Source organism: Schistocerca nitens, chromosome 4, assembly GCF_023898315.1.
Source record: "Schistocerca nitens isolate TAMUIC-IGC-003100 chromosome 4, iqSchNite1.1, whole genome shotgun sequence".
NCBI classification, from domain to species: Eukaryota; Metazoa; Arthropoda; class Insecta; order Orthoptera; family Acrididae; genus Schistocerca; species Schistocerca nitens.
The window spans coordinates 355,030,392-355,038,607 of NC_064617.1; positions in this window are offsets into that span (position 1 = coordinate 355,030,392).

An 8,216-nucleotide genomic window follows, 5' to 3' on the forward strand; every position below is an offset into this window, starting at 1 on the left:
GGTTTTTCATCTGCCTCGGTGAATGCTGGACGGTTCCCTCATTCCACTTCAGTTACAGTATGTGGGTGATTGCTGCGCAAACACTGTCCCCATGTCTGTGTACCCCATAATTACTCTACCACGCAAACATGTGCGGTGGGATGAGACGTTCCTGGGGGTGGAGGGGGGGGGGGCGTCCACTGGCGGCCAAACCACACAATAACCATGGGAGCGGGGGTGGGGTGGATGGACTGCTGTGGCCTGTTGTGAGGTTGTGAACCACTGATGGCTACAGCGGTACGAAGCCTCTCCGTCGTTTCTAGGTCCCCAGTTCAATACACACAATACACACACATCCCAGATGTGTTCAGTCAAGTTCATATGTGGTGAGTTGGTGGGTCAGAACATCAGTTGGAACTGGCCACTGTGTTCCTCGAGCGACTTCCTCACACTCCTGGCCTTGTGACATGGCGCATATATTTCCGAAAAATACCACTGCTATCGGAAAACATAATCTTCATGAAGGGGTGTAAGTGGTCTGCAACCAGCGTACGATACTAATTGGCCATCATAATGCCTTGCACGAGCTCCATTGGACCCACGGATGCCCACATGAATATTCCCCAGAGCATAATGGAGCCGCCTCAAGCTTGTCTCTATATCATGGAGTTGTTGCCCTAAAAGACGACGGATACGCGCCCTTCCATGGGCAAGATGAAGAAGGTATCGGGATTCACCAGACCGTGCAGCATTCTGTCACTGCGCCAACGTCCAGTGCAGATGTTCCCGGGCCCATTTCAGTCCTAGTTTACGATGTCGTGGTATTAACATTGCCACAAGCAAGGGTCGTCTGCTGCAGAGGCCTATCGTTAAGTGTGTTCGGTGAACTGTGTGCTCAGACACACTTGTAATGTGCCCAGCATTAAAGTCTGAAGTTAGTTCCGCCACAGTTCGCCGCCTGTCCTGTTTTACCAGTCTGCCCAGCTTACAAGGTCCGGAACCTGCAATGAGGGGTAGCCGCCCAACCCCACGACGTCTGGACGTGGTTTTACCTTGGTTGAAGACACTCACCACAGCACTCCTCAAACACCCGACAAGTCGTGCAGTTTTCACAATGCTCGTGCTGGGCCGCCGGGCCATCACGATCTGCCCTCGGTCAAACTCAGGCAGGTCACGCTTTCCTCATTCTACACACGGACAGCACGGTTACTGATACTACATGCACCGCGTGTGTGTCTGACCAGCAGTCTTTCCCCGCAAGTTGACGCTGAAATTAGGTGGGCATATAATATCGATAGTCGGTCGGTGGTCATCATGGTCTGGCTGATCAATGTAGATTAATTTTAGTCAATCATTAACAGGAGATCACAATATTTACGTCGATAAATTTATCATTACAATTTGTAGGTAATTAATCTCGTGATAAATTATTTGCAATAAGGTTTTAATGTGTGTTTTGCAAACTCAGTGCGAATGGGTAGATAAAGGAGTCCGTAATTGAGTGATCAATGCGACTGACTGCTTTGCGGGGGACCTGGATTCGATTCCCGGTACGGCCAGGGATTTTTCCTTGGCGAGAAAATTGGAACGGAGTGCACTCACACTCGTGATGCTAACGGAGGAGCTACTTGACCGAATAATAGCAGCTCCAGGTCACGAAAACTGACAATGGTCGGGGGAGCGGTGTGCCGATCCCGTGCCGTCCATACCGCATCCAATGGCGCCACTGCGGGGGGGGGGGGGGGGGGGGGAGGATGACATTGCGATAGTTTACGATATGGGGAAGTTAGTATCGATCATTATCGATCGCTGTTCAATTTCGGAGAGTGATTTTACATCTCTTAATTGCCTTACGGGCTACTGACGTCGTCACTTAGACGAGGGTAAGGATAATAATTTTCAGAAGACATTTCGAAGTCTATAGGAGCTGGGTTATTTCTTATCGGCAGTTGTAGGAGGGTGCAAGATTTCTTTCAGATCTGCCCGCATTAGAACACTGGGGAAAGTTCTCACTGTGCCCGTATTCATTCATTTTCTCGCAGCGCCGCGGAAAATTTACTGTTTATTAGTTGACAATATCCATGAGACTGTTCGAGGACGTTTCTGTTATCTGTAGAAAGGTTGCAAAGCAAGAAGTTGTAGTCAAATGGAGAAAGACCTATAAAGGATGAAAAATTGAACGATCTGGTGGATGACCCTCGGGCATGGGTGTATGTGTTTCAAATGGTTCAAATGGCTCTGAGCACTATGGGAATTAACATCTGAGGTCATCAGTCCCCTAGGACTTAGAACTACTTAACCTAACTAACCTAAGGACATCACACACATCCACGCCCGAGGCAGGATTCGAGTCTGCGACAGTAGCGGCCGCGCGGTTACAGACTGAAGCGCCTAGAACCGCTCGGCCACACCTGCCGGCGGTGGAGGTCTGTTGTGTTTTATGATGAAAGGTGGTTCTGCCTTGGTGCCAGTGATGGCTGTGTTTGGTTAAGAGGAGGCCAGTTCAGGGCCTGCAACCAAACTGTTAGCGTGCTAGACATACTGGACCTACACCTGGAGTTAAGGTCTGGAGTGCAATTTCGTATGACAGCAGGAGCGTTCTTGCTGTTATCCTACGCTCCATGACTGCAAATCTGTACGTCAATCTGGTTATTCGACCTGCTGAGCTGCCATTCGTGGATAGCATTCCAGGGGGCGTTCTCCAACAGTGTAACGCTGACCCACGTACGGCTGATGTAACCCAACATGCTGGCCTGCTCGATCACCATATGTCTCCAGGCGAGTATGTAAGGGATATCATCGGACGACAACTCCAGCATCATCCAAAAAGAGCATTAACATTCCCTGTATTGACCGAGGAAGTGCAGTTGGCATGGAACTCCATCCCACAATCTGACATCGGGTACTTGTACTATGCAATTCATGCAGGATTGCATGCTTGCATTCAACATTCTGGCCGTTGCACTGGTTATTAGTGTACCGCCATTTCACATTACCAATGGCGTATCTCACACTTAGATTAACCTGTGATCTTGAAATTTTAATCACTTGAATATGTTACCTAGACAAATGTAGTCCTGGAATTTCGTTACTCTAATTATTTTTTGGCTTTGCGATTTTTTTGCGTCAGTGTATTTTGCGTATTTCCACTAAGTAATCTCTTATGGAATGATATTCTGGGAATACTAGTCACTTAGAAAGAATGTACTGATTGTACAAAAGCGAGCAGTAGGAACAATGCGTGGTGTTCACCCGTGGCTGTCATGGAGGTACCTCTTCAAAGAGATAAGCTATTTACTGCACTACCACATTACATACTTCACTGACTAATGAAATTCGTCATAAATAATCGAATTCAGTTTGAGAGGAATAGTGATGTCCACATTTACAATAGTAACAGAAAAATGACCTTTATTTCGCATTGTTAAAGCTGCCAGTGATTCAGAAAGAAGTTCAATATGCAGCATGTAAAATATTTGATCTTTTGCCCAGTATCAGAAAATGTCTTACAGTAGCAAAGAAAGTTTTAAATCTAACCTAAAATGATTTCTTCTGGACAACACCCATTCCAAGGACAAATTTCTGTTGCAAAACTGGTAGCCTGTGCGAAAAAGACCTATTTCGTAAGTGCGGTGGAGTGAGTAGGATTAAAAAATAATCTCTTTACTAATGTTAACAGTAATCATGTATACTTATTGTGTAAACTGACTCGTTCCACATCATTTCAATACAAGAATCGTTCATATGAACTATGGAACAGAAAATTATTTTTTTTCACCTCTGGTTCTGATGCATGTACGTGAAAAATGCATTTTTGAACTGTGGTATGCAGTCTGTCTTGAACTGTAGGTCGCGCTATCCCTGATTAGGTAAGAGTTCTAAAGTGAGAGCAAGAGCTTACTACATCTAGCACATGGTCACAAAATTATTTTTGAGGTAACCATGACACAACCAGCCGATCTCGAATGAATCTACATCTACATGGATACTCTGCAAATCACATTTAAGTGCCTGGCAGAGGGTTCGTCGAACCACCTTCACAATTCTCTGTTATTGCAATCTCTCCCATATTTCGCGATAATACAAAACGTGCTGCCTTTCTTTGAACTTTTTCGATGTACTCCGTCAGTCCTATCTGGTAAGGATCCCACACTGCGCAGCAGTATTCTAAAAGAGGACGGACAAGCGTAGTGTAGGCAGTCTCTTTAGTAGGTGTGTTACATTTTCTAAGTGTCCTACCAATGAAACGCAGTCTTTGGTTAGCCTTCCCCACAATATTTTCTGTGTGTTCCTTCCAATTTAAGTTGTTCGTAATTATAATACCTAGGTATTTAGTTGAATTTACGGCTTTTAGATTAGACTGATCTCGTGTAACCGAAGTTTAACGAGTTCCTTTTAGGATTCATGTGGATGACCTCACACTTTTCGTTATTTAGGGTCAACTGACACTTTTTCGCACCATCCAGATATCTTTTCTAAATCGTTTTGCAGTTTGTTTTGATCTTCTGATGACTTTATTACTCAATAAACGACAGTGTCATCTGCAAAAACCGAAGACGACTACTCAGATTGTCTCCCAAATCGTTTATATAGATAAGGAACAGCAAAGGGCCTATAACAGTACCTTGGGGAACGCCAGAAACCACTTCTGTTTTACTCGATGACTTTCTGTCTGTTACTTCGAACTGTTACATCTCTACCAGCCGGTGCGCTCGAGCGGTTCTAGGCGCTTCAGTCTAGAACCGTGCGACCACTACGGTCGCAGGTTCGAATCCTGCCTCGGGCATGGATGTGTGTGATGTCCTAAGGTTAGCTAGATTTAAGTAGTTCTAAGTTCTAGGGGACTGATGACCTCAGATGTTAAGTCCCATAGTGCTCAGAGCCATTTGAACCATTTTTGTTTCCTCTCTGACAGGAAATCACAAATCTAGTCACATAACTGAGACGATATTCCATAAGCACGCAATTTCACTACGAGCCGCTTGTGTGGTACAGTGTCAAAAGCCTTCCGGAAATCCAGAAATATGGAATCGATCAGAAATCCCCTGTCAATAGCACTCAATACTTCATGTGAATAAAGAGCTAGTTGTGTTTCACAGAAACGGCGTTTTCTAAACCTATGTTGACTGTGTGTCAATAGACTGTTTTCTTCGAGGTAATTCATAATGTTCGAACACAATATATGTTCCAATATCCTGCTGCATATCGACATTAACAATATGGGCTTGTAATTTAGTGGATTACTCCTACTACCTTTCTTGAATATTGGTGTGACCTGTGCAACTTTCCAGTCTTACCCGTTCCCAAATTTTCCCAGCAGCTGGAAATGTTATAATAACATTACTTTCCAGCTACAGTACTGCTCAGAATAAAGTACTGTTTCAGTGTATCACTTCTGATACAGTGAAAGGAAGTTAGAGATATAAGCTAAAATGTATCAATTTATCGTGTCGTATTCCGTTTAATTTATCGAAATCTCTGAAATTTACAGAATTTCAGAAAACATATATTTAAAAGCAGAATTCCTGGATTTTTAAGTCTCTGGAAACAATTTTTTGGGGCACCGTATATTACGATGAAAAATCAGGACATAAGCAAGTGGTGTTGAAACCAGCTTTTGGGTTGAAGACAGCTTTAAAATAATAGGAACAAATTATCTCTGATGAAAGAACGTTTTACATCGAATGACCCGTTGCCACCAAGTTCGGCAAGGACTGGCACCTTAGAGCTCAGCTGTCCTTCCCAACGCTCTTCATCGTTGTCACGGCGAAAGGCCATGTAGCGGAGAAAGCACAAGCGTGCCGCCCACGGGCCGCCGCCACCGCCCACGCACGCCCATCCTTCCTTTTTAACGGGAACGACACGCTCCTCATTGTGTTCGCACGACTCGTACAGCCCAGCGTGACGCTACGGGCTCCGATCGACGACATCGTTTCTGTGTGCTTCGCTGGCACTCAGGGGACCTACCTGGGTGTCGGAACTGGGTGTACAAAATTGTAGTTCGGTAGCAGGTACCTCAAGGAAACGTTGATTCTTAGAATGTTTCGACTCAGACATCTGTCAAGAAGTGTCTCTTGTCTATTTATAATGAGTGGTTAGTCGAATCCAGTACATCCGTTAAGTACACTGTTTAAAAGATGCACCAAATCCACAATTCTGAAGAAACGGCAATGAAATTTTTACCATGCTTTACACGAAATTAACACGTTTCCTGCGTGATGTTCACCCGTGGCTGTCATGGAGTTACCTCTTCAAAGAGATAAGCTATTTACTGCACTACCACATTACATACTTCACTGAATAATGAAATTCGTCATAAATAATCCAAGGGGATTATCAAATTTTAAAATAATATAATTCTCATTCAAGTTCAACTTGATGTTTTTTCTCGTGTCATCTCTTCAGAAGGCCCCAGATTTGTGCTCAAGGACGGCTTTCCCTTTAAAGCTCCTCTTCTGGTGTCTTGTTTTCTGCCTTCTTTCCTTTACCAGGTCTTCACCTGAATTTACATGCGTAGAGAGGCGCTGTAAATCTATTTTTATCAAGATGTAAACTTTCTTATCTTAAAGTCGATTCTGTCTAATAAATTCATCCACCCTACGTTACCATCATTAAATAAAAGAACTTCATCATAAGCTGCAGTTCTGACAAGTATAATAGATGAAAATGTGGCAAAACGGCAATTGATTCTTCATAAACAAAGTAGGTTTGTTTGTTAACAAGATAAGAAATAGTCACATATGATCTATGAAACCAACGAGTATATATATCGCAGCCTTCTAGATGTAACCCATGCAAGTTTGCTGGAAATTAATCCACGGAATCGTTGTTCACCGAACTAATATTGAAATGTTGCTTCAGAAAGTGGGCGTGGCAGGGAGGTCATTTACACATTTCGATATTTTTCAGGCACTTCGGATGCGATTTCAATCATTGAAAGAGGGAACGTATTGTCCGTGAGTTGTACTAATAAATAAAAATAAGCTGAAAATTGACGTTTTAGGTCAATTTCATATGCGTCCCCCCTTAAAGAATGTTCGTGAGCATTTTATTTAAATAAATTTTGTTGTTAAAATCAATATTCTGGATTATGCTTGCTACCTGTAACATAGCAAACATGAACAGTGTAAGGTTCAACACAATCCTTAGACGCAACTCGGCAGTGAGTGAGTGAGAGCTACAAGAAGACGACTATTACAGTCTGCAGTGGAAAACAGCTCAGAATAAATATTTAACAGAAGAGAAACAGATAAGCCTCGTATGAAAACTGTTATGTTATTTCAGGGAGTTCCTTGGTTACCAGAGCCAGATACATTAAAAAGATTCGAGATATCATACTATACAAAACAGCGAGAGGCTTATACTCGATTGCTATGACATGTAGGAGTTCCATCCCGATCGATATCTGAAACATAAATGTTTCGCCTGCTTTTCTATTTCAGTTTCTAAGCACAGTTGCCGTCCTAGAGGCGATTTAAAAGATGTATTTAGTCAGAATCATACCACAATACTCGGAGACGAGTCCTGTATGTAACGCTGCTGTTTAAATCACAAGCATATTCCAGAACAATTCCTTAAACAATAGTTGCAATTCTTTTGTTATGTGGAATTATCTTTCATTTATCCACATTTAAAGAAATCATCCATTCAATACACAAAGTAAACCTTTTGCCCAACTCTTAAGTAGCGAAGTAGTTAAATTTTGATTTACGGATTTAATAACCATTTGGATTTCAGTTGTAAATTTGTGGATGTTTAAGAAGAGCAAAGAATGTCAACATCAGAATACTTAGTAAATGGACTAATTTCGGTTAATTATTGCGTTTGTAAGTTGTTCATAGTTCACTGGAAGCTAATTTACTACCAGTGGCATCGATCGCTACAAAGGACAGTCGTGTGGGCTTCTCTTTTCAAACTTTTGGAATCACGAATGTTAAACGGACAGTAATTTTAACAGGAGTCGCATCTTAGAAAATTTATTTATTTATTTATTTATTGTGCAGAAAAGCTGCATGGGATGTTATTTTGCCTCATGAAAGGCAGAAGAAGCCAACAAGATCTTTGATAGTCCACTGAGAAGACGTAGCAGCTTTAAGTAACGCAGAATGAAGCAATGACCAGCTTGATCACAAAGTAGTTTGCTTAAAAGGCCCCCAGGTATAATTAGAAGGTCAAGGGATCTCAGAAAAAGTTCGGATAACAGATAAATTTAACGAAAGTTCTAGTGCTGAAGGTAG